This window comes from Atractosteus spatula, chromosome 3 (assembly GCF_055471065.1).
Source record: "Atractosteus spatula isolate fAtrSpa1 chromosome 3, fAtrSpa1.hap1, whole genome shotgun sequence".
In the NCBI taxonomy this organism is placed as follows: Eukaryota; Metazoa; Chordata; class Actinopteri; order Semionotiformes; family Lepisosteidae; genus Atractosteus; species Atractosteus spatula.
The window spans coordinates 56702727-56730348 of NC_142708.1; positions in this window are offsets into that span (position 1 = coordinate 56702727).

Sequence of the window (27622 nt, forward strand, 5' to 3'; positions counted from 1 at the left end):
ACAAGATGCTTATAAACTAGTACTGTACAAAACATAAAATACATTTCATTTGTAGTATATTTCATAAAGGATATATACGTATTTTATTCTCCATACTTTTTTAAATTTAACTAAATCCTGTATGTTCATTTACATAATTCCCAAACCCAAATCAGTGAGAATATTTAAACCTCTTCATATAGATTGTATGCATTAGTATACTGCAATTTATGCAGTCTAGTATGCCTAATATGTGAATCACTGAAGTAAAATGCTACAAGCAAACAATGCTTTTATCTGATGTAGTTATGTCTTTAAGCCACTAGTTGCAAAATTTCCTTTTCAGTTTTTCCCCATTTGCTTAGGCTGAAAGTTTCTTCTCAGTTCTCAACCTTTCTGAGTATTCTCTATTTTCATCCATTTAACCTGTCTTTCGGAACCCATTTCTTCTGATAAAACTAAATAGAAGAGGTTTCAGTTGTTGCTTAACTTAAGTTTTCCTAGAGAGTAATTACAGGCTTTAATATGTATTACAATCATTAGTAATGTTACTGAGCATAGGCAAATTACCTTTCATATGTTAATTTAAGAACAAATAAAAAGTTGTGTCATAAATGATGTCCTAGTGCCTCCTTGTGAGACACACTTTCCTATATTTTGGTCTTATAGCCATACAGTATGTGACATTTAATTGCATCTATTTTCACATAAGCGAAATCAGGTATTTTCTCTGTAAACATGTGGATGGTACACCTACAATAAACTGGGAAGCTTCTTTTATCTCTCAGCATAGATTGTATTCATTAGTATACAGGTAGTTTTTGCAGTATTGCACTGTTATGATCTCAGCTGCTCCCTTTCTCACAAATGTAATGAAGATTTTCCTATTTTCTTAACAAGTGGTGACGTGCTTTGATTTCCTTTACATTCATTATCACTAAGATATGGTTACAAGGGTTTACAAGGGGAAGTTTTAGCATTCCATAAGTATGATAAGCCAAAAAACAAAGGCAAGCACTGAGCAAAAAAGTGACTGTCCCTTTAAAACTGTTTTTTTTTTGGTTTAATAAAGAAAGGAAGTATTTTTTACTTGCAATGGTAAATAACACAACATAATTAACAAATAATTGTAATAAATTGAATGGAGTGCAACAGAAAATATGATACTGGTACAATATGTGTGTGTCCAGTACAGTCCTGCTACAGGGAAGCAAGGCAAGAGAAGGAGCAGATACTGTCCAACAGAGAAGGAGAACTGAGAAGGAAAGGAGAAAAGGAGACAAGATACTGAAGTTAGGAGCAAACAGTGTACTGAAGAGCCAGAAGAAGAACCAGAAGAAGGACCTTGTGCTGAAAAACAGCCAACAGCAAATGCAAAGTGGAGAATTACCACAAGAGAAGTGAGAGTGGCAGAGGTTTAGCCCTGAGCTAAAGAGTGTTAAAGCAGAAGCAGAAAAAATGCGGTACTTCAGTCTAGACAGGGTTTGGTAGAACTTGTACTACTAGCTGAATAGATTAGGCAGCGAGCAAGGGTGGATACAGTAGTTTTACTAGGAAAGAAAAATCATGATCATGCAGGGGATTGATGTGCTGAGTGCTGCAGAGGGAGGCATCTAGAATGATCATGTTTTTTTGGCAGAGGAAAAAGGGTGGAGGGTGGTAAAGTCAGACAAAACAGAGACAACGACACCGGAGGAGGGGAAAAGAAGAAGACAAAGATGAAGAGGGGGGCAGTTCTGGAAAGAGCTACGTTTATGATGACACAAATACATCCAGGCGTACTGTAGGACAGAGAGACAAAGCTGTTTAAATACCAAGGATCAAAATTGATTAAATAAAATCTTCTTGCAGATGTCAGTGGGACATATGGTCATAAACTACTTGTGAGCCTAGATTCCAGTTAATGAATCCCTTTTGACTTCTAGACTCAAAGTCTCAAACAACAAATTTACAAATGCCACCCTTCAATCTGAGGAAGGAACCAGTTAGAGAAACTTTCACTGCTGATAAAATCTTGTTGGACAGTAATTAAAAAATTAAGCACATTACATATAATAACATATAATTTAAGTTTACGAGTAAAAATCCATTGCTGTTAGTGAACTTGTGGCTATTACAGTACCTCAACACCCCAATGGCACACAGCATTACAAACAAGTAGCTACATTTCTAAAAAACACACTCCTGTATCAGAGGAGCTGCTGCCTGAGTGAATTAAACAGCCTCAAGGCATTGCAGCTGGTGACAGAATCTGTATAAACACACACCAGAAACCATTGTGTGCAGCATTAAAAATATTAAAACAAATAGTAGAAAATGCATCTTCAACAAATCCTGCTATGGTCAGAATGTTCATATCTAGTTTGTATCTTGGAATGACTTAGGAAATAGCACAAAGTTATATTATCTTACAAAACTGAGCAAGTACCCCATTCCACTGTTTGTGACCCAAATGCAATAACTCATATTTAGCCTGATGAACTTAGTTTTGCATATGATATTTGTGTAAAGCACACAGGTTTTAAAGCCAGTAATTCACAATGATCTTTAAACTTTACTAAAAGAAGTTATGTTCTGCTCTTTGGTTATGAATGGTAAACTCTACTAAAACTCCACATCTGTTCTACATTACCGCAGTTAAAGATATGTCATCAGATTTCCTTGCATCAGGCTTAAAACAGCTGGAATTTCCTGTGTTTCACAGTCCGTATGATGCACGTAACTTTGTGATCTTGCTACCACATTAAAATAATTACTGTGTGGGCGCTAATGTTTTCTACATCATGTCTTATCTGAAATCACTCATTATAGAAATAAAACAACATTTTACAAGAAACAAAATCAATTTCAGTTCCTGAAGACAACGTCAAGACCTTTGGCTATAAGCAAGAAGCTTATTGGGGAAATTGTAGGAGGTCAGATCAATTCATGGTTAAGTCAAGGATATCAGCTATCGGCAGAATCTGCATATCAACAGCAATAATGAGAAGGGTCATCCAAAGATATCAGATGTTTGCTTATGTGACCTTCTTAAGGATCATAATAAATCATGTGTTTATAGTTATGATATAAACACACAAGTCAGTAGACATTTTACCATTTGGGTCAGTTTTCCATTGTATCTGTTTAGCTAATGTGACTTTTTAAATGATTAGCTATGAAGTCCATTCAAAATAAATGTTTAAGAAACAAATACCAAAGCACTGGCATGTGTAAACTGATTAAATAGTACCTTTTGGCAATAAAGTCAATAAAGCTGAGGTATTAATGTGCTAATACTATGTGTACTACATTGCATATTCCTTCCAAACTGTAGCCTCCACAAGTTTTCCATCAAATGGCTTTCCCATGAACTGATTGGCCTCCCACTCGCTGCTGGGAACATATCATTGATAACATTTCAAAAATTGAATGTATCACTGAAAATCAGGCAAGAAAACATGAACAGGATATTGTTTGGAGGCTCCCTAGTGGCTCAGATACTAAAGACACTTGGATGAACCCAGAACATAGAATGAACCCTATGGTCTAGACATTGTAGGCTGGCCCATATCTATAACCAGCTCAAACAGCTCATCCCCTTGACTGCTGGATTTGCAACAGTACCTCATGGGACCTGCCAGAACTTGCATGCTACTCCCCCAGTCTATGCCAATTATCTCTCAAGGTATAATTGGGCTCTCAACAGGTCAAATAACAAATGACACAAACTGCATGTGCATCTGAGGAATGTGTGTAGTGGATCTCCTTCTTGATTTCCATATCAGGTAATTAGTCTGTCCCAGTCCAGTCACTATGGTCACTTAACAAGACCCATTCCCTCTCAACACTCAGACAAAAACACACAATTTTTGCCCCTCTGTAAAACACTTTTAGGACTAATTAAGTCTCAACAAAAACAAAACTGCCTTTTACCATACTCTAATTGCAAACAGGAAAATTGCTCTCCAAGCCTTATTCAGCTTATCTCAGCTGTTTCAAAATCAAAGTCAATAGGCTGGAAAATGAGGTGAGGGATCCCCATCTCAGAGTGGACAATCTCAATGTGGTTATCAGCATTGGGGGCATTGCTTTCAAAAAATAATCTATTGCAGTACACAAGTAACTATAGTAAAGTGCTTTTTAAAAGTGACTTTCCCTGGCACCAAGTATAAATGTACTAATTAGACAAAGTTATTACATGAAGGAAAGATTTTATCTTTAATATACGTCAGTGCAAACTTTCCACACATATCATAATTTCAGACAAATGTAAACCAAAATGGCTATATACATGTAAACACAACATACACCTTTTCGACTGATTACATTTTAAAGTGATGCTTCCCCAACTCACATTAAATTTTAAAATGAGAATACTAACTTCCGGGATTTTGAGCCAAGATGTGAACTGCACATTAATACACACAACAATTCATAATAAAGGTAATAAAATATAAAATCACTCCAAAAAACAGACTCTTTGAGCAGAATAACAAACTCCACCTCCTTCAAAAAACCAGAAGGAATTACAATAAAGCAAAATACTGAACAATTTAGTCTTATCTGCTTAAATAAAAAAAGTCAGATACACTTTAGAGTGACAAGATTATCCAAAGACAAAAGGGTGTAATAAAAAACATAACCTTATGTACTTCAGTGTTAAAGGGGAACTGCGGTCACAAATTCTCAGACCAGTTATTAAACCTTAGCAACAAAAAACAGTAATTGACTTCATAGAAACATTTAACGAATTTCAAATTAAGCACAAGATCGTGTACTTTGTGAAAGCACTGTAAGCTGCCACGTTGTCGCGAACTCCTGGTCTCACAACAGACGAGAACAAGAGTTTGCCCAAATTGCGATGTGAGTAAGTACAGGTTGAGCAGTACGTTCTCTGCTATGCTAGACAGTAAATGTCTGTAGAGAACAATCATGATCCACCTGGAAAAGGTGGGGAATCTAATTCTCTGGTTACTGAAGGATGAGCTGAAGGTCAGTGTAGTGAAGGGGTTTAACAAATAAAGTATGAGGTCTGTCCCTCAATGTACTGGAGCCATCACACATCCTATGACTTCAATAGACCTGGTGATGTCTTTAATACAGTATCTTATGTTTCTTGTCAATAAATTTAGGGAGGTGGTGCCAAGTTTCATTTCAGATAAATTATTCTTTATTTTTTTCTAATGTCAATTTATTTAGGAGCCACTGCAAGTCCTTCATTTACATTAGTGAAAGTTGCATACATACCTATAATTTTCTATTGGAACAAAACTGGTGCACTACAGTGACATTTCTATTTTATTGATGTTATAAGCCTGTCCATAAATGTTTACTTTTAAACTAACCAACAGGCAGTTAAAACAATAAAGGGTAGGCCCACATTTGTTCATCAAAACCAAAATGAAAGAAAAATAAGATGGAAATACATGATGTCATACTGGGCAGTCACACCAGCTGCCATGAGTAGCACAGTGAAATCATGCAAACTTGGAATAAATTATCATTTTGTTTCACACTTTCTAAATGAAATGGAAGCATCCCCACCTAAAAATAAAATCTTCACCACTATAATTATTGCAAGACATTGCATTGGATGTAACCCAAAGAGTAAAGTTTGCTTGCTGTGCATGCAGCTCTCCAAAAGATATTCATTTTGGACACGTTAGCTGTTTTTTTTTATTTAATACAGTAATTTAGGGCAGAAGTCAATTCCATAGCCCTGAAGCAATTTTTCGAAAAAGCTTTGCTATTTTTCACTCCTGTATAGTTTTGATTTCTACCTAAAAGTAAAAAGATAAGGTTTTGATAATCTTCACTTCCTAGAGTTGAAGAATAAAACACACAGATTATCAACATTTACTGATCCAGTAATTTCAGAATCCCTGGAAATCTGTACTATCATTAAAGAATCAATATATGAAGGTGTATAGATAAGATATGCAGATACAATTTAACTTTGATTGCATCTCATGTAGAGAGAGTGATAACATCCATGAGTAATATTCAATGACGTTTGTTGAATTTTATATTATTTTATTCAATTGAACACAAAGTGCATACAGTAGCTTATTACTGCTTTATATAGTAGCTAACAGAAATAAACTATTTGTCTAGTGAGAATTGAAACCTGCTAACATGGAGAACTAAACATGCATGTCTAGGTGTCAGCTAATAATGTCACCTAGGTTAAATCAAAACATCAACTGACTTGGTTGTCACAAATTAGGAATCAAGCTGCTGACTGCAGCTGTATATTAGGATTCTTCTTTAAAAAACCTGCCATTAGTTAGTGACTTTCTAATTTTGAATTATTGGGTGGTAGGAAGTTTTGATCTAGTCAAGAATTATGTCATTGTAAGAAGAGTATAACTTCTTCTATAACTTAGTAAATCATCACCTATTGAGTAATACTATACCTTCTATATTTTTATTGACAAGTGGACAAAAACCCCATTCATGTTGGAGTTCTCTCTCTCAACAAAAATAAAGTGGTGAAACATGCAAGGTATTAGATCTATATCTTTGTGTTATCAGCTTTATCACATAAGCAATAAAACTGTGCATGCCAACTTAAAGAAACTCCTCGAGTTTATAATTTCTTAAAATATACTGAAAGTTGTTTTTTTTTACATATATCCAGACATCTCATCTTAATTTAGTATACCAAACACTGGAGTTTTTCAATGAATGCCACTGCCACTGAAAAAAAAATAGATTCTGGTAAAGTGAATGTATAAATACTATTGACTCACTTTTTTTTACCACAAACCTAAAAAAGGCTAGAGATGCCTGTATTGTTTATACTGTATGTACTGTAATGCAGAGTAAGTAATCCCAATGGGAAAATACCCACATTAAACACTCAATAGCAGGTCACTTAAAGTATGTTCTTGTAAGTACATTCTTCATGTTCTTGTACATCAGTTAGTCAAAAAGATGAAATCTTTAATGCATCAGCACCATAATGCTCAGCTAAATAACAAACAATGGAAATTCTAAGAAAAAGAATATTGATGGTAAATTCAAACACCATCTTAAAACAAAAAATGTAACATTCATATAAATAAAATCAAAATGGAATTCTTCATACCAGAAAAATCACTATTCTGTTGTTTTTTGTGTTGAAAAGAACAAATGGAAATATTAAAAGGGAAAATATGCTGTTGAATGTTAAAATTTCGCTGACAAAAGCAATCAGATACTCAACTGTTCTTTTTACTTTTGGTTGAGAACTCACAAGTTTTATCTGGCCTAGGTTGTTGTCATAGTAACATGCAATACATTTTTAAAATGTCTAACATTTAATAAAGAAATAAAATTTTTCAGTCGAAAACATTTTGAATAACTAGGATTCAAAATTCAATATTTTTTCCAGATGTTTTAAAGCTATTGCCCATTTAATAAAAAAACATACTGTATACTAAGGCATACTGTTAGGGATTCGGTAAGAGAAACCGAAACCAGTGAATGAACCCACTTGCAGGAGCTGATAAAGCCTAGCCGTGATCCGAAGAAAGCCGTAGTCGAAGAAACGAGCCGAGAGTCCAGGGGAAGCCAGAGATTCAAAACAGAGAGTGAGTACCGAAGCCAAGCCGTGATCCGAAAAACCATCGTCAAAGGGGGAAAAACCGTAATCTGAAAACCAAGAAAGACACAAAGCAGAAGAAGGAGTAGCGCAACTAGGAAGCTCGAAAGGAAAACCAATACTGAGCGAGGAGGTAGGAAAAGACAGGTGTTTAAGTACAGGATGAGACAGGGGTGTGGTAGTGAATAAGTAAACTGATAGGTAGACTGATGAAGTAAGGCTACGCCTTCTTCTGCCTCCTTCGTTGCCGGGAGGCAGGGATCGTAACATTACCCCCCCCTCTACGGGCGGCCCCTATCTGAAACAATATCTTTAGGGATGCCATGCAGACGGAAGATATGCAGTACGAACAATTCTGCTAGTTCTCGAGCCGTAGGTAAAGAAGGCAGGGTAATAAAATGGGCAGATTTGGAGAAGCGATCTACCACTACCATTATAGTCGTGTGTCCTTGGCTAGGTGGAAGGTCAGTAATAAAATCAACTAAAAGGTGGGTCCAAGGACGGTCAGGGATGGGTAAGGGTTGAAGAAGGCCTGCCGCCCTCATCCGAGAAGACTTTACTTGAGAACAGATAGAGCAGGCCTGGACATATTCCTTGACATCTTTGGCCATAGTTGGCCACCAGAAGTCTCTGGAGATGAAATCCAAGGTACGTTGGAATCCAGGGTGTCCAGCGAAACGGGAGTCATGTCCCCATTGTAAAACTGCAGATCTGACTGGATTCAAGACGAATAATTTGTCCTGAGGGCACTGAGGAGGTACCGTCTGTCCAACCAAGGCTCATCAAACTATAATCTCAATGTCCCATCTTACAGCTGCCAGGAACTTACCAGATGGGATGATGGGTTCAGGAATCAATTCGGCCTCAGGAGGGTCGTGGATCCGTGAGAGAGCATCTGCTTTGATGTTCTTAGAGCCTGGAGTGTAGGTGATGAGGAAATTAAATCTGGTAAAAAAAAGGGACCATCTGGCCTGGCGAGGACAAAGACGTTTGGCCGATTGCAAATACTCCAGGTTTTTGTGATCAGTGTAAATCAAAAATGGATGATGAGCACCCTCTAGCCAGTGCCTCCATTCCTCCAATGCCAGCTTAATGGCCAAGAGCTCACGGTTACCAACGTCATAGTTCATCTGTGCAGGGGATAACTTCTTAGAGAAGAAGGCACAGGGGTGAAGAATCTGTTTTTCTCCATGACGTTGAGAGAGAACAGCACCCACACCATGGCCAGAAGCGTCCACTTCGACAACAAAAGGCAAAGAAGGATCAGGGTGTTTGAGGATGGGGGCTGTTGTGAATAGGTGTTTCAGGCGCTGAAATGCCTCTTCTGCTTGAGGGGTCCATTTACCTTGTCCTGGTCCTTTTCGAGTTAAAAAGGTTATTGGAGCGACCACTGAGCTGAAGTTTTGAATAAACCTCCTGTAGAAGTTAGCAAAGCCAAGAAACCGTTGTATGTGTTTGAGATTCTTGGGTGTGGGCCAATCAGTAATCGCGGAGACTTTATTAGAATCCATTTCTACCCCTTCTGGAGAGATGATGTAACCTAAAAGGTGAATCCTAGAAGCATTAAAAGTGCACTTCTCCAGTTTGACATAAAGTTTATTCTTTATGAGTCAGGAGAGTACTTCTCTGACATGGAGAACATGATCCTGGAAGGTATTAGAGAAAATTAGAATGTCATCAAGGTATACCAAGACAAACCTTTGTAGCAGATCACGAAAAATATCATTAATAAAGGTTTGAAACACTGCCGGGGCATTTACCAAACCAAAAGGCATGACCAAATATTCATAATGTCCATGGGTTGTCATAAATGCCGTCTTCCACTCGTCCCCTTCCCGAATACGGATTAAATTATAGGCCCCCCGTAGATCCAGTTTGGTGAAGATCTTGGCCCCATGCACGGACTCAAGTGCTGCCAGAATTAGGGGCAAAGGGTACCGTTTTTTAATAGTGATCTCGTTGAGGCCACGATAATCAATACAGGGACGGAGCCCACCATCCTTCTTTTCCACAAAAAAAAAACTGGCACAAGCAGGTGAAGTAGATGGGCGTATAAGTCCAGCCTTTAGAGAATCTTGTATGTAAACTTTCAGGGCCTCAGATTCAGAATTGGAGAGCGGAAATATACGACCTTTAGGAGGGATAGTACCTGGCAAAAGGTCAATGGCACAATCATATGGTCAATGGGGTGGGAGGGCCAAGGCCTCCTGCTCATTAAATGCTTCCTGTAGATCAGAATATTGAAGGGGGTATGGTAAGAACACCAGAAGGGGACGTCGCCATGAGTGCAATTCTTACGGGTAGATGACAGCAATTCCTAATACATCGGGGTCCCCAAGTTAAAATTTCTTTACGGGACCATGAAATGTTAGGGTCATGCTGTTGTAGCCAAGGAAAGTCTAGTATAAGGGGATGTGTTGAGGTCTCAAGGAGATAAAACCAGATGTCTTCCACATGGGTGGCGCCAATCTGCAAGCTTATTATTTCAGTTTGCCACCTAATAAGTCCTGGAGATACTGGGGAACCATCAATAGATTGAACACGAAGAGGTGGAGTCACCAGGGTCAAGGGTAAGTTCCAAGTTTGAGCGATGGAGGCATCTATAATGTTTCCCACCACCCCTGAGTCAATAAAAGCAAGAAGAGGCATCCGTTTATTACCCCAGAAAAGTGTAGATAGAATAGAGAATCCTGAGGAAAACTGAGGGGATTGCGTTATCTCACTCACCTTAGGATCTTGAGAAGGTGGGCGGCGCCTCAAGGATGAGTATGAAGCAGGGCAGTCAGCTTTAAAGTGTCCTAATATTCCACAGTACAAGCAGCGACCCTCTCGTTGGCGTCTCTCTCTTTCTTCAGGGGTTAACCGGGTGTGGGCTATTTCCATGGGTTGATCTGAGTCTAAAGTTCTGGTAGGTGATGGCCGAGGAGCCTCTAGTATTGGAGTCCGAGATCTTTCTGTACTCCTCTGACGAATTCTAAGCTCTAATTCCAACACCTGGGAAATTACTTCCTCCAAGGTTCTGCCCAACTGCGGCATATTTACCAGGAGGTCCTTTATTTCTTCACAAAGTCCTTGACGAAAAAGAAAAATAAGGACATCATCCCAGTGAGTCTCCGCTGCTGCTACTCGAAAATCTATGGCATAATCTTGTGCAGACCTGCGGCCCTGGCGGATGGAGGAGAGGCGGAAGGCGGAGTCTTGACCAACTAAGGGACGACAAAAAACCCCCTTAAATTTTCCTAAAAAGAGATCATAATCCTGAACTTCGGGGGCCCCACGATCTAGCAGGGCAGTAGCCCATTCCAAAGCACGGCCAGTTAACAGTGAAACTACGAAGGCAATCTTGTCCTGAGGAGAAAAAAAAGTTTCCGGATGGAGCCTGAAAACCAGCGCACACTGGGCTAAGAAGCCCTGACATTTCGTAGGGTTGCCTTCAAACCTATCAGGTGGAGTAAGTGGAAGAGGTCAAGGGGCAGGTATAGGAGCTGGCGGGGGCGGAGCTGAAGAGGCAGCTCCAGCGTTACTTTCTCGATTGCCGGTAGGCAGCATTGCCGACAGGTGCGCAGAAATCTGTTGGACGGAAGCCTGTAACTGGAGTAAGGCTTGCCAGTGCTGATCCAAATCCGAGCGAATCTCCTCTTGCTCCGCTGGGTCCATGTTAAATGGCTCAGTATTCTGTTAGGGATTCGGTAAGAGAAACCAAAACCAGTGAATGAACCCACTTGCAGGAGCTGATAAAGCCTAGCCGTGATCCGAAGAAAGTAGTCGAAGAAACGAGCCGAGAGTTTCCAGAGATCAAACAGGGAACGAGTTAGCGAAGCCAAAACCGTGATCCGAAACCGTAGACAATAGAGCAATCCGGGAGTCCAGGGGAAGCCAGAGATTCAAAACAGAGAGTGAGTACCGAAGCCAAGCCGTGATCCGAAAAACCGTCGTCAAGGGGGGAAAAACCGTAATCCGAAAACCAAGAAAGACACAAAGCAGAAGAAGGAGTAGCGCAACTAGGAAGCTCGAAAGGAAAACCAATACTGAGAGAGGAGGTAGGAAAAGACAGGTGTTTAAGTACAGGATGAGACGGGGGTGTGGTGGTGAATAAGTAAACTGATAGGTAGACTGATGAAGTAAGGCTACGCCTTCTTCTGCCTCCTCCGTTGCCGGGAGGCAGGGATCGTAACACATACATTACAATGAAATGTTGTTGTTTTCATAGTTTGAATTCAAAAAGATTAATATTTTACAGTCCACACTCTGTTACCCAGCAACTATATTTATATGGTCTCTAGAGCCCATAAATGCCAGCTTTAAAGTCTCTTTCAAATCTTTAGAACATGACACTAATGATTTAGGCTGAAGAATAGGTTGATAAGAATTTCCGTTTACATCAGCCTCAAGAGGAATTCTAGCACCCAGAAGCTAATTTCATTCCTTCCCTTTCACCCTAACAGTTGATCTACAGTATTCCCAAAAAATGTTCAGCTTTTTTCCAGACCCAACAATCACTTCACGACACTAACCACCTAATCTATACAACCTGTCCACAGTTGTTCCAACTTCCTCACAGCCAAAATCCACTTCATGTGCTTTTTGCTATGATAGAAGCCACTGAATCACCTGACAAAATATACAGTATATCTGACAGAGCATATATACATGGTTTCTCTGGCTAGAGTTATTGGTTTTCTTGCATACAGTAACGTGCCCAGCCGTGTACATTGATGAAACAGGAAGATGGCTGACTGTTTCTGGGAACATGTCAGAGCAGTAAGGATCAAACACTTCTCCAGGCTAACAGTCCCCCATTTTACTTCTCTCAAAAATGAGCTTTCAGCCTAAGTCCTCTCACAGGGAGTCAAAGTCTTCTAATTAATAGAGACATCAGCAGCCAAAATTATCCTTGATTCTCATGTCCCATGAGCAATCAACAATTGCCTAATACATTCATGTAAAGACTGCTGCCCTGCCTTCCACATACCTCACACTGGAATTTGTCTTCCAGATTTTAGTCTCTTCGTCCCCTGTTCACCTATCGTCTACCCATTCCCACATTGTCTTCCTTTTTCCCCACCTCATGATCACATGAAATCACATATCACAAGACTCTTAAGCTCTTCCTGTTCCTTCAGATCCTGTGCACTGACAGCTCCTCACTCTAGCCTCATATACTGTACAGTGCAGTCCGTAAGTATTTGGACAGTGACACCATTTTTGTTGTTTTGGCTCTGTACTCCAGCACATTGGATTTGAAATGAAACAATGACTATGAGGTTAAAGTGCAGAATGCCAGCTTTAATTCGAGGGTGTCTACGTCTATATTGGGTGAACCATATAGGGATGACAGCCCTTTTTATACATAGTTCTCCCATTTTAGGGGACCAAAAGTAATTGGACAATTGGCTGCTTTGTTTCTTGGCCAGTTGTGTGTTGTTGCATCATTATGTCATGCACAAGAGAGCTAACAAAAGGTCTAGGGTTGATTCTAGATGTGGCATTTGCATCTGGAGTCTGTTGCTGTTGTCTCTCAACATGAGGACCAAAGAAGTGTTAATGCCATTAAAGCGGGCCATCATGAGGCTGAAAAATCAGAATAAATCAATCGGAGACATAACCAAAACATTAGGTGTATCAAAATCAACTGTTTGGTACATTGTTAAGGAGCATGAACGCATTGGTGAGCTTAGCAATAGCAAATTACCTGGTAGACCATGGAAGACCACAGTAGTGGGTGACCGAAGAATACTTTCAATTGTGAAGAAAAAACCCTTTTCGACTGTTGAACAGATCACGAACTCTACAGGATGTAGGCATAGATGTGTCAAAGACAACCATAAAGAGAAGAATATGCCAGCATAACGTCAGAGGGTTCACCACAAGATGCAAACCACTTGTAAGAAAGGTCACAGAAAGGCCAGGTTACAGTTTGCTAAAAAGTACATAAAAAAGCCTCTAGAGTTCTGAGACAAAGCCTTATGGACAGAGGAGACGAAGATTAACCTGTACCAGAGTGATGGAAAGAGAAAAGAATGGAAAAAAAATGAAACTGCTCATGATCCAAAGCATACCACCTCATCTGTGGAAGAATATATTATAACCTAAAAGACCTCACTAACAACTTTTACTATCCCACACTTTGCTGTAACATATGGAAATGATTTTTAGAGAACTGCACTGCTGTGCATTTACATCCTTTCATTACACTGCTGAACATCCTGCAGAAGGTCAAGGTCCCATGAAGAAATGTGACCTACAGCATTCTTTGTTGTATAAGTAAGTTTTAATCTATCTGACTTATACCAGTTGCTAAATTTGATTCTAAGCAAAAGGAACTGTATCCACTTACAAGAAAATGCTTTATTCACATTAATTCTAATAACAATAGTATATAATTATATGAGTAAATACAGTATGAGTGCGGACTGATATTTACTAGTATTATTGAACTCAAAATGTGCAGTGTTAAATTAAATAATTGCAACCTTTTAGCATTATTTTTTAACTATTTTGAAAAAAAAACATATTGCTTTAAATTTCCTTTAAAATAGTGCATAACGTAATATATTATAGTGAATGTTGTTTAGTCAGGTTTGACTGAGTCTGTTTGAGAGGAAAATCTAAAGAAACCATTAGCAAATATGATGTCTGTCAGAAATGAAAAGGTTCCTGCATGGACCCAATGAGTATCTGAACATAATGTATGTCTGCATTAACAAGTTCCTCTCTGGGTCAAGAAAGTGATTGATTTGTGGTAATTTCAGAAAGGGGGGGAATATGTGACACATTTGCAGATGTTTTTCATTTCAAAATAAACAGAATATTTATAATAAATTGGCAGGCAAGAGAAACTGTGGGTACCAGGAATGATATCCAGCGTTGTATATTCAAGAGTGGATATGCAGATGGCCTCTCTAGCCATTTGAAGCCAGCTAGAAGGCACTGGTCTTGTCTAGAAATCTCATATTGTTTATTGCAGACTGGTTGGTTGTTTCAGGAAACATGTTTCAGGGTGATCAATGCATTTTCAGTGTTTTTGTTAGTGTCTATTCTGGCTGTATTGTGTTTGTATTGTTTCTTCATTATGTACAGTATTATGGGTGTTAAACCAAATGAGCCAGGTGGGACACAAGGCCCCACTCTTATTTGTAAGCTTTCTTCTACTCTTATGTCTATAAAATGTGTGCCTGTGTTTGGCACATTCTGTACAGTACTGTATGTACTTAACTAATAAAGCTAACAAAAATAATAAAATATTTTTTTTATTTTTAAGAACTGTATGTATTTGTTAACAGTTTATATTGTCATACTGAAAACAACCATATCTGAACATACAATATGTACTTTGCTGGTTAGTAAAGTTAAAACCTGTTCTTTGTTTAGATTTTTGTGAACCTTCCATTTAATCTGAAACACCACTATTATTTATTCTAGACCTTTTTATGACAAAAAGCAAAAATGGTCCAGCAATTACAAGTAATTTAGATGTACTGCTAATTTCAGAATATCGAATGATTAACACTTTAACAGTAGTTGCAACAAAGATGGAAATAAATTCAACAATATATAGTAACAGTAAAGCATACTCTTTCATTTCAGGATTCATTCTAGATCCACCAAAATTTAACATTTCACATGTTATGTATTGGTACTGTATGCCTTGCTATACCTTCTTTATAATATTCTGCATTCATGGTAGTCATTAAGGAATTCTGTATCTGTGGATGATGCTTCAGCTAATATCTAAATTCACTCTAGATATGAAGTTGCCACATCAGCACGTGTGGTGGCAAATTGAAAAGTATGAAAAACAGTTTCATAATACTGTTTGCAATATCACCAAGGGAGGCCTATCAGCCATGCAGACCCTCGAAGGTGATGAATCTAGATTATAACGACACACAAGGACTGAAGAGCCATTCTGTTCTTGCGGAGAATTAAAACTCTCTTACTGACAATACATTTTTCTGAGCTTTTTCGTTTTCTCAATATTTGTCTTTAAAGATTCTTTGTGGTCACATTATGTAAATAAACCCTCACTTTGGCCTCAAAGTGTTTGGAAAACAGATTTCCAAGGAAACTTTTTCATTCTTTTTGTTTAGAAAAAGTCATGCAAGAATCTCTGATTGTAGAATCTCTTTTGCAAGATGAAAAAAATCAAATTTAGGAACTTCAAACAAAGGTAGTATTTAGAAAATACTCTGGGGTTTTGGTATAGGTTTTTCACTGGTCCTGTGTCTTTACTTTTGTTTTCAAACCATTATTTCATTGAATATAACATACTTAGTGCAAAAAGATGGGGTGATGGGGTGATCAAGATAAGGCAGAGGAGAATCCATGTAATCAATTCTCACAAAGTAAGATAGTACCAATGATAATTAATTTCACTAATTATTTCAATTTCATAAACTTTTCTCATAGATCCTTTCATTGAAAAATGTTTAAAGGGCAGAGTAATGATCAGCATAGGAGATTCTACTATGTACCTGAGTAAGTCTGAGAATACTCATATTAAACTATAAATACTAAACCTGAACTCCTCCATTCTTGTTCTTAAATCAAGTGGGAAAAATACCCATGGGAAAGGTTTCTGGGGAAGGCATAGATGTCACACTGTATACTTCCAGCTGTTGCTTTCAAACTGGGCATTATATTTTTGTATTTTGCTTAGAGTCAGCACTGAAATTTGTCAAAAAGCAGAAATAAAGTCAGGTAATGTTTGCATTTTTATTAGAAACGATGAAGACACATATCTGAATAACTACATACCAATCCTTCGAACTTTACTAGAGAATGCACATTAATTCCTGCTCGAAATAATACACAATACACAAAATAGTGTCTGGAAAAAAAAAAGAACTGGAGCCAATGAGGTTAAGAAATCTTTGCTTAGTATAAAATGCAGACTTTCTGTGGGTCATGGATCATCACACAAATGCCATTTTCCCTTTTTTGTTAACTGATGCTAACTATGTTGCCATCACTAGTGCATGATTAGCGCTGGATCCTAGTATTGTGAGTACTTTAAAAAAAGGCCCCACAATGTAGTATTCCTTCAAAGTATTCCTCTCCTCAGAATCAGAACTGACACATAGCTGAAAGGAACGTACAGTACTGTGAGTTGAACTTCAGTATAATAGGAATAGTATTGACTGTTCAAACAAATGTTGATTAAGGTCTAGATCAAACCTGAAATGCAAATTTCCAACACAGTATTTAATGTAAGGTTCTGTAAGCATATAGCCAATGCAAATAACTTGGTTTATTTTGGAATTGATGAATGACACAAAGGTGTGATTTAATTTGAGAATTGTTTTCCTGTATTTTTATCATGTGATGACAGAGGGTAGACAGTGATTCATTTTTCTAACTGAATGCCCTTTTTAAAATAGATATCATATTTGGTATCTTCAACCCCCCCCCCCCCCAAAAAAAAAAAAGCAGACAAAATGGATAGTTTTCTCTATTAAAGCTTTCTGACATGTCAACAGTATAGAGGGATATCATAACAAAGGCAGACTTTTAAACTCTTACAAAACTCCTTCTCGGTATGCTGTTCATTGACTCATTTAGAAATAGGTTTCGTGTCTGACATGTGATTGTTTTAAGCCAGTCCTAGGCTGACATGTATCAGAAATCCAATTTATGAGTGGGGCATTAAACACTTGCACCTAAATTAGTTAAGTTTGTCTTTGCAAAGGGTTAGATTTCTACAGTCGTGATGTATCCACTTTTTTATAGTCATTATCTATTTACTTTCTTTTTGTTTTTTGCTCTGAATGTTGCACATATAACAAATTAATTGCTACTTCAAAATGTCATGCCTGCAGGAGTGAAAGCAACAAAATGTGAAAGTTCTGCAGGGGGTCTGAATTCTTTAGCAAGGCACTGTATGAATATTTACAGAAATTATTAACATTAACACTGGAGAGGTCAGTGAAATGTTTGAAAGTGGTTTGAAGATACTAAATATAACAGATTTTCTGTCCAGCAGTAAAAAACACAAACAAAAGACACCACTTTAGACAATTGAAATGAAAAAAATGGGCTGTGTTCCATCCCAATGACTTCCTCAGTAGAGCCGCAGACTTTTCGGAAACCACATATTGAAACTTGACAGAAGTTCTTCATTGTCTGGATTAGACACACTGAATAAATACATTGAAAGGTCAAGAAATGTACAGCTTCTGCATTTTTTGTTGGGGGTGGGGGGTGTTAAGACAATAGGCTAAAAGTGTTTCCTCGCCCTTAGCATGCCGAATTTAAACGGTCATAGGTGACTTCAGATTATGTCTTTTGAAAAACATTGTACAGAACTTCATGAAAAGAAAGAACCGTGTTTTAGAATGTGTTGAAAAACATTAAATTGCCATGGAGACAAGGATGATTGTGCAGTTAAGAGGAAGCCATAAAATAGTTGTTGACATTTCAGATCACTAAAGCCAGCAGAAGGGGTACTTCAGAGGACTGAGGAAAATAAACCTTAACCAACAGCTGCAAAAGTGGCACAGCACATGTCCACAAAGTCATCAGATTTTATCTCCACAGCATTGTAACACAGAACTCCCCTGAACTTTTCACCCCAGTTGTTGCCATATCTGCTTTAGATTTTTTTTGCCTATTTTTTCCTAGAAGTTCAGTTTTTACAGTATTATTATTATAGAAGTATTACTGTCTGGCACTGGAGTTTTCCTTAAACTGTCTTCATACTGTAGCATATGTAAGTGGTTTCTGGTTTGGTGTTTGATTTGTTCCCAATGATTGGGACCTAATTCTTCATTAAAATCCCCAGGACAGAGATCTACTGTACACCGCTGCAACCCAAGCCCATTCAATACAGAAATGTTGAGGACAAGGACATTATAACTTTGTCACATTCAAGCAACCTACTCCATATCTATCCAGATTGTAAAATAGGTGCCTTGCTGTTACGGTTGACATTCCTCCCATAGAGGGAGGTCCATTTTAATCCTGTCAATAGTTCCCTGTGATCGTTTATGTGTGCCTTGTTGTGTCTCCTCTTATTTATTCTTAGCTCCTCCAGGACTCAGGGCTCAGAATTAGGGTACGGAAGTCACTAGGCCCACCTAGCACCAGGATACCCTACGTCTGTCTCCTGAGGGCAAAGGCTTCATCCCCGACACCTCCCATGCTCTGAGCCAGGGGGATGGAGGACCTCACCCCATCATCCCAGGATCTCCAAGTTTTTTGTGTGTTCGTGTTTTCCCCCTTCCCAGGGATTTTAACCTTGTCGTGTCTCAGGATGGATTTACCATTTATGGATTAATGGACTGTGCCCTGACCTGCCTTTGGACCTGCTCAGATTTGGATGTCTCTCTGTTTCCCCATTTAACCTTCTCACAGACTATCACTTTTACTTTACTATACCATTAAACCCCTGTGTGTCTTCCCGTACTCTGCCTCCTGTCTCCTTCAGCTCTTACCGCTTCTCATAGGGTCTAACATAACATCCAACACAGACTATAGAGCCTGTCTGTAACACTTGCCAAGTTAGTCAGACCTTTGCACAGTTTTCAGATGTTTCTATAAAGATTGCAGTCTTGATACTTTGAAGCTGAAATAAATATTTGCTATATGCTCAACATACTCCAAAGTTAAAAACAAAAAGAAATTACAGTCATAACTGCATTGGAATTTAAAACCTTTGCTGAGGCCCATATCTGTGTGCAATAATTGTGGTTCACATGATTTTAGAATAAATACATCTGTTTCTGTATGGCCCTTCAGGCAGGTAGTGAATTTGAAGCAAATATTAGACCATGAAGACTTCAAAACAACAAGGGATTAAGATGTAGAAAGGCACAGATCAGAATAAGGTTAAGAAAACATTTCAAAGACCCTTAATATCTCTCTGAGCATGGTAAAGACAATCATTAATAAATGGAAGGAACCCAGACACTGCTTAGATTGGGCAGTCCTTAGGGATGCCACTGTGAGGCCAACAGCTACTTTAATAGAATTACAAAGTTCAATGGCTGAAATGAAAAAAAATGTCTATAGGTCAACGATATCCCATTCAATCCACAAAGAGGGCTTGTATGAAACTAAAAAAAATCTTAAATCCCACATGGAATTTGAAACAAAGCACATAAGTCATTTTGCAAATGTGGCAAACGTTTTTTGTGGTTATACAAGATACATTTGGAGGTTTTTGGTCTAAACACAAATAATTAAATCTGATGCTAATACAACACAGTGCATCATTCAGTCAATTATATTATGTATTGTTGAACATGGTGGTGGCAGCATTATGTTATTGGGCTTCTTCTCATTAGCAGAGACTGAGAAGTTTGTCATGACTGAAAGGAAAATACTGTAAATGGAGCAAAGTACTGGTAAATCTTAGAGGGAAATCAGCTTTAGTCAGTTAAAAACCTAAACTGAGATGAAAATTCTCCTTCCAGCAGGAGAATGACACAAAGAACAAAGCCAAACCTATACTGAAGTGGCATAAGAATAAGAAAGTACTTGTCCTTAAGTGGAATACTGTATATTCTCTGGTTGAATTTTACCAGGAAAATGTAATTTTGATATAGAGCTCACCAACTACTCCTTGTGTGTGTACATTAGCTAAAATTTTAATCTTCCATTGATCCCAAAGGCTCCTTGTGTTTATAATACAGTAACTCTAAAATATAACAAATGTTTACTGTAAACATTTGGACAACCTCTAATAAGAAATCTCTGAAGTACTAACATTTCACTGCTATTCCAAGTAAGCATTTTTGTATTCTTTACTGATAAAATATTTTACATTTCAAGTCTGTTCTCAATAATACACTATTTGTTTTATTTAAGATGCTTTAAATTTTATACATAATCATGCACAAAGTACAGTATGTATTGACACTCTGAGCTGAAAGCTGGGGTAAAACAGTACAAGAACTACAAATCAATACTTTACTCCTGACTTGTCTTTTCCATGTTTTAATATACAATGTATACTGTTAATATTCTGATAATGAATTATATCCTGTTAGTGAATTCTCAGCTAAACTAAGAAGTGGAAACTCAGCTCACAGAGGCTAAAATTGTGTGTGATTTAACAGATGTCACAAATAAAAGGAGGGATGGTCACAACAGAAGCACAGTTATCATGACCATTGACTGAAGTTCTGGCTATCTGAAACTAGTTACAAAGTTGCTGAAACTGAAATTGTTTGATGTTGTGCCATATACTTAAACTCATATTAGGACAAAGATGAGTCTAGGTCCAAGGCAGTAAAAGGCATAGTCTTGTTTTTTAGAACGCAAAGCAGGCCAAAGCCCACAGGTCAGTTGCCACAGTGAGAAAGATATGGTGAAATAAGAAAACAAAAGTTGTTTTGTGCTAAACAGTTGAATCTGTAATAGAGCAAAGTTTTTAAAAATGACAAGAGTTGACAAGAAGAAAATGCAGAAATGTTAGAGCTGTCATTATGCAGGCCTTAAATTAACTTCTAGCTGGAATTCTAAATATATTACAATTTATTGAGAACAGTTTTTTGAAGTTCTGGGAAGACGTTCATTGCTGTGATTTATGTGCAAAAAGACAAAATCAAATTTCTAAAATTTTGGTTATGGGAAAGTCAAGAACGCATACAAGCAATGTTATAGAAGAGAAAAAAGACAATGTAGTAATATTGCAAATATGTGCTTCAAGAGTTAAATTGGAATCAAAATAATGCCGTTTTTCTTAAGTTCAGTACAAGGTTGAATCTCATTAGCATTAATAAATAATTTGAGGTTTTCTATTTTCTGGACCTGATATTTTGAACCATCCAGTAATCTTTAGCTTTAACATCATTCAAGAAGAGAAAATTCCTTTACATACCATCTAGTGAATAACATTACACATACTGTAGGTAGGCCAGTGTCAGAATATAGAAAAGAAATCATTCTCATTCTATTTCTCATTTATCATTCTCACAGCAATGAAACTTTATACCATACTTATGAAAAATGTATTCTCTAAAATCGATCCCTGATGGACTCCAGATGAAACAAAATGTGCATACTTACATTTCTAAATCATGTACAATGGCTCTCCAGAATGCATTTAATCAGAAAACAATTGATTCATTAATTAAATCCTTTAGGGAGTTTGAGAACTAAATAAAGGTATTTACTGTAATATAGTACTGATCACTTACCATTTATCCAATTCAGGGTCACAATGGCCCTGAGACTATCCGAGGAAACATTGAGCAAAAGGTGGAGTACAACCTGGGTGGGACAGCAATCTTTTACAGGGGGCACACACAGACACAAACACACACTCACACCATGGCCAGTCGCACAGAACCCAGTTAACCTACAGTACCAGCATGTCTTTGGACTGTGGGAGGAAACCAGTGCAGCTGGAGGAAACCCACGCGATCATAGGGGGACCCAGGGCCCCAGCACTGCGAAGCAGTAATGCTAACCACTGTGTCACTGTGCCTCCCTGCACTGATAGTACTTTCATTCGAGCATCAAATATACATAAACTGGCTGCCATGTCATTAGTAAACACTTTCTTCAGAAACTTAAAATACAACATTTAAAAGAACACTAATTGTATCCTTGCTGTATATGTTTTTATAGCTGCTATTGCAAACCCTTTCAGTAATAACAGTATACTCAAACACTCAAATATGCAAACACTACGTGATAGCATGAATCACACAAATTGTAATAAAAAATCAAACTATCCTCCTTAAAGTTCATCTTAACTAACCTTAATTATATTCTTCAAAATCCAAACTCTTCACCCAGAAACAGGTATTAAAACGCTTTACAGTCTCTCACCTTTGGCAAATTAAGCCACAGAGACACTGATTCACACCAGGGTGACCACACCTTGGGCAGCTAAAGAGTGTTTTTAATACTTTATCGTGTAATTGTAATGCTTCTGTTAATTCGGTTAATTGAAAGAAGTAGCAATTGCACACACAAATGAAATTAAAGTAATTGTGATGAAACATGTACAAACAGAAATATTACAATGGCCAAAACAAAACTATTACGTTGTTCCAGGGTCCTTTGGACCATCGAGGATGAACCTGTCATTACACTGTGCTGCTCAAAAGTCCAGAATTCAATCAGCACGTGACACACTCTACCCAGCATGAGCCATAACAACTTCATTCCAAGGAGGGTGCACACAAACCCCTGGACACCCTCCTGTCCAAGACAGGGACAATGTAGAGACACCAGCTAACCTATGCAGGTCTATGGGTGTTCTGAGGAAACTGGAGCAGCTGTACAAAAGTACAGGCGAAGGAGAACTCTACACAGATGACACCCCAGTCCAGAATCAAGAGTTATGAAACAGCAACGCTAACTACAATATCACTGCACCATAAACTGAAAGCACTTTATGTGCTAAATACTGTAAATACCACTGTCATAAACTGCAAAAGTCGTCCAGACTGATAGATAGAGTTGAAAAAGCAGTTTTTCTATTTTATTAAATTGGGTTCTGCAGTGACTTTAAAATATACCATTTCCTGTGTCGTTAAAGGTGTTTGTGCTTACTCTCTACCTCAACATTTAAATATCATATCAGCAAAAGTCTGCCCATCCATACCTTTTAGGGAGACAGTTTAAAAAAGAAGTATGGTCAGGTTTGGGTTTTACATGGTTTTTCATTGATTTTCAATATTTTAATTCGTTTGAATGAATTTTGTTTCACACAACTTAGCCTAAGAAATAAAGTGGTTAAAATGTGGTTAATGATCTGCAGTCTTAATCATGTGGGTTTGCTCAAATAAAAAAAAACAGTTCATTAACTCTTGGCTCATTGGTCAATTTATGTGCAGTATTTGTTTTAAGGCAGCAGATTTTCCTATTGAATTAAATGCAAGGTTGTGGGGCAAAAAAGCACAGGCCTCTGTAAAACTGGATGAAGCTTCACAGGAGGGGACTTGGAAGGAGGCAAGGAATTTGACCTAGTACCTCACTTCTTGCTGTTAGCACCGCTTCATTGATGTGGTCAGCCCCAGTGAAAATAAACATATTCCCTTATGAGGTGTCAAGTTTTTAATAGCCTGGTATGTAAACAGAAGACACATCTGCAGAGCCCTGTTGGTACAGCTTTGAAATCTGGCTTACACAGATCGTTCCTTTCACACTGATTCTATTGTGGGTCTTTCAACTTCAGGTGTCTGGTTTTTCCCACACAGCCATTTTTGGAAGTCTGAAGGCTTAGATGGAGAAGGAGAATTCAGGGGAGGTTCAGTTTGGATTTCTTCCCATGGAAATCTTCTAGCTCATCCATATACATAAGCATATCCTTCATTTTGGAAGTAGTGTGAGGGAAATTCATCTCATGTTACAGCTTCACAAAGAAACTTTGTGCATCTGTCAAACAGTGATATCACATGGCTCTGCGAAGGCATTCAAAAGGCATTCAATTGCGGTCTAAAGTTTTAAGACCCCATTGCAGTAAATACAAAATTTCCCATATGCGGATAACAGTTCACTCAATGTATACAGAGGAAGTGAACTCCAATTAAATATTTCTGAACATTAAACTACTGCACAAGGACGTGTTCTTTTCCATTTATTTCAAACGTCTGTACATGTATCCAGGGTAGTTGTTCCAAACTATGCAGAAGAAGGAATGTACAGTGTGGTGTGTGGTAATTTTCTAAATAAACTAATGATTTTAATGGAAATTACAAGAAAGAAAATGTATACAAAACTTATATTTTCTCAACCCTGTTACACTAACAGTGATATTTTGACTTTATTGCTGCATTTTCATTCTAAGAATTGGATTATACTAGGTGGTAAACATATACAGTAAGTATTTTCTTTAGCTTTTGGACTTGAATAAGCCACAATTTTGAAGGCAACTGTGGTTCAGTGCTGCTGTACTGTGTGTTTGGTCCACAGATTCATCAAGCAAGCCTGTTGTGGCTATGAGAGCATAGGATCATTGTTATACACATAATATAGTTGGCCAAAAATTCTGAGTCCATAAATCTTCGTTTGATTGAAGACTCTCTTTTATTAAGTCACAGCTACCTGAATCCTAAACAAATATACCAGGCAAATTAAAGTTAACAAGTACTTGCTTTTATACAAATCATGACATTACACAACAGTTACACTAGTAAGGCATTTAGCACCATCTAAATATTAATTTATAATCCACTGGAACAAAAGAACTTCTGTCTAAAGTTCCAATTTCCAATAATTATGCTTTTGGATGTTCCCCTACCTGATCTCCAGCCCAGTGAAATCTGTCACAGGAATATTCAGATGTCATAACAGGTGCTCAAAATGACCATTGATTATAGTGGGCAAAAACTATGTACTGTAGTATAATACTTCTGATTATCTTTCTTCTCAGAAACCCACGATGGACACACCACACCATTTTTTTCAGACAATTCTCTGCTTATTGATTGAGAAATTATTTTAGCTCACAGTAACTTTACAGATACATTTTTAAGCAAATGTTAAACTGACATTTTAACTTTAAGAACAAAAGGAAACTTACAGACCACTTACTGTACCTGTTCCTAGGGAATTAAATCCAAGACCTCTGTCACAATTACCCATCAGGATTGCTCCCACAAACAAAAGTTCATTGGACATAATTTTTACAGAAGAAGAACAAGCAAGTACTGTAAAAATCTAAGGTTTGTATGCTGGGCTTTGTTAAAACTGTGGGGGGTTTTGCAGCCTCCTAAATAGCCTCAGGTCAACTACTCTTCACATGTATTTTCATGATTAGTTTATTACACTAATGCAGCTTTGGTAAATAACAGATTAGAGATATTATTTAATTAAAATATTCCTAACTATCACCCTGAAAAAAATGTTCAGTTGACATTCATTGTCTACAGCTCTTTGTTTCTAGATGCTGATCACTAATAAGAAAGCTGTAAATATAGAACAATGCTTTTACACCACTGCCTTTCCACTCCTGAAATAATTACAGAAAAAGAGGAAAAGTGGAAAAACGAGATGTTACATGTTGTTACTGCCATGGTGGCAATAAACGCAGCAGCTTTAGTTATTTAAAACTAAAAATATCCTGTTGCATGTCAAATTAAATTAGAGATATTCATTAATACAAATACTCCTAATTATCACCCTGAAAAAATTTCATTGTCTACAGGTTTCAGCAGATGTTTTACAAAAAAAACATGCATTCTCCTATTACACATCATAAGCCCTATTGGGCTTAATCACAGAAAAATCCCAGATGGTGAGAAACAGGAAAGGAAGTAAATCCTGCAAGGCATACTGGAATTTTATTACAGGATCTTATTAGATGCATTAACCTCCAAATGCATTTTTTACGTGACTTGGTCGACCCCTTAAAGCATACAGAATGTTGGCAGCTGTATGTATAAAGCATGTATGTAAACTTAATTCATATTTGTGTGAAAAAACCTTTAGTATACCATATTGTGATAAAAGAGTGATGGACATGATTTTTGCAGAGTTCTCTTAGCCTCCTATTAAATAGGTGTAGCCTTGCCTTGTAACAGTGGGTTAGCGATGATGATTGGTGATTGCGATTTGTAATGCTGAGATCATAAGAATGGCTACAAAACATGGGAAAGCCTTCGGACCTTCATGTTTGTCTGTTTGCTATTACTTTTTAGACTTGCTGTTTCTTAAAGGATCCCTGGGTAGCTTGTTCAAAATGCCCTCAAGCCTTTGTGTAAAAATGTGCCTCCTGTTCTCAGACTTAAATGCACTTCCTCTTCATATCCTCTTGTATCTCCCTAGATTAACAGTAATCAACCTTGGTACCTAAGTTTTATACCATTACAGGGCTCTGGACCTTACAATAAGTTAAGTGTTGAATTCATCCTTAATTGCTTAATTAACCTAGGTGCTGCAGATCGCTTTGTTAATTAAGATTTATCTGGAAGAAAAACGTACCACATATGTCATCCAGGTGTTAAAGTTAACTATCCCTACCCTGGCCCATCTTTTACTGTAGAAAGAAACTCTAAACATATGTCCTAGCAATGTGATTAAAGCTGGCTGGAATGTCACTATTTTCAAATACCATTTTCCATGGATAACTCTTTCACTAATTTTAACTTGTTCCATTTTGGACCTTTTAGGCTTTTTTATTTTTAATGCCTACCTTGTGCTTCAGCAGTTTCCTGTTAAAAGTCATGTCATACAAATGTTCTAAGAAACTTTCATTAGTTATGTTCATGCTATAATTATAAAACAGTGGGAAAGGAAATTATGTCGTTTTTCATAATGTGAGGAGCAATTAACTGCTGAACGGGCTGCAATCAGACTGTGAGGGTGACCCTTGAGGTTTGGTTGGTCTTGGGCAAAAGCCAGTAGAAACAGGAAATCATACGTGGTACATGTAACTGCTCAGTCATGGTAACCTCTGGGCAGAGATGCAGTTCAAATACTTTTTTTAGTCAGAAACCTCATGCCTAGTTTTCTTAACAGAAAAGACTGCAATGCCCATGGAAGGAAATATGCATTGTCTGAAGTAAACTCAGTGGAGGAATGTGTAAATTTGATCTCAAGCATATGCTTGAATGCTTGAATATAAATCTGTGAATGTTGAATACTAGTCAACAGAAGTTATGATGAAGTTCTAAGATGTGAAAGAGTTTTAGTGCTGGCCACATGAAAAGGTATGTTGCCGATAAAGTTTTTTGAAAGAGAGAGCCTAAAGGTTACTAATATTTGTCAGATGCTGGAAGACATGGGTTATGATGATTTGTTGAAATTAAGCATAAACAATAAAAAAGAAAGCAACTTTTTTGTTTCTGATCCGATTTGGCTCCCAGTTTTATGCAGTAACTGCAAATATTCTTAGATGCTGATCACTATAAGAAAACTGTAAACATGGAAGTACAGTATGCTTTTGCTGCACTGCCTTTACAGACCTACATATCATTATTTAAACAGAGGAGAATTAGGTATATAATGAGAAGATACATATTCCATATTATAATTGCTTTTATGTGTAAATAAAATGTTACCTAATACAGTATCACACAGACATGCTACAATGACATTGGCTGTCAAGAAACATAATTACAACAATTTATCAAGTAATAAAAAAGACCTGGATGGATAAAGGAAACACCTTGTCTATAT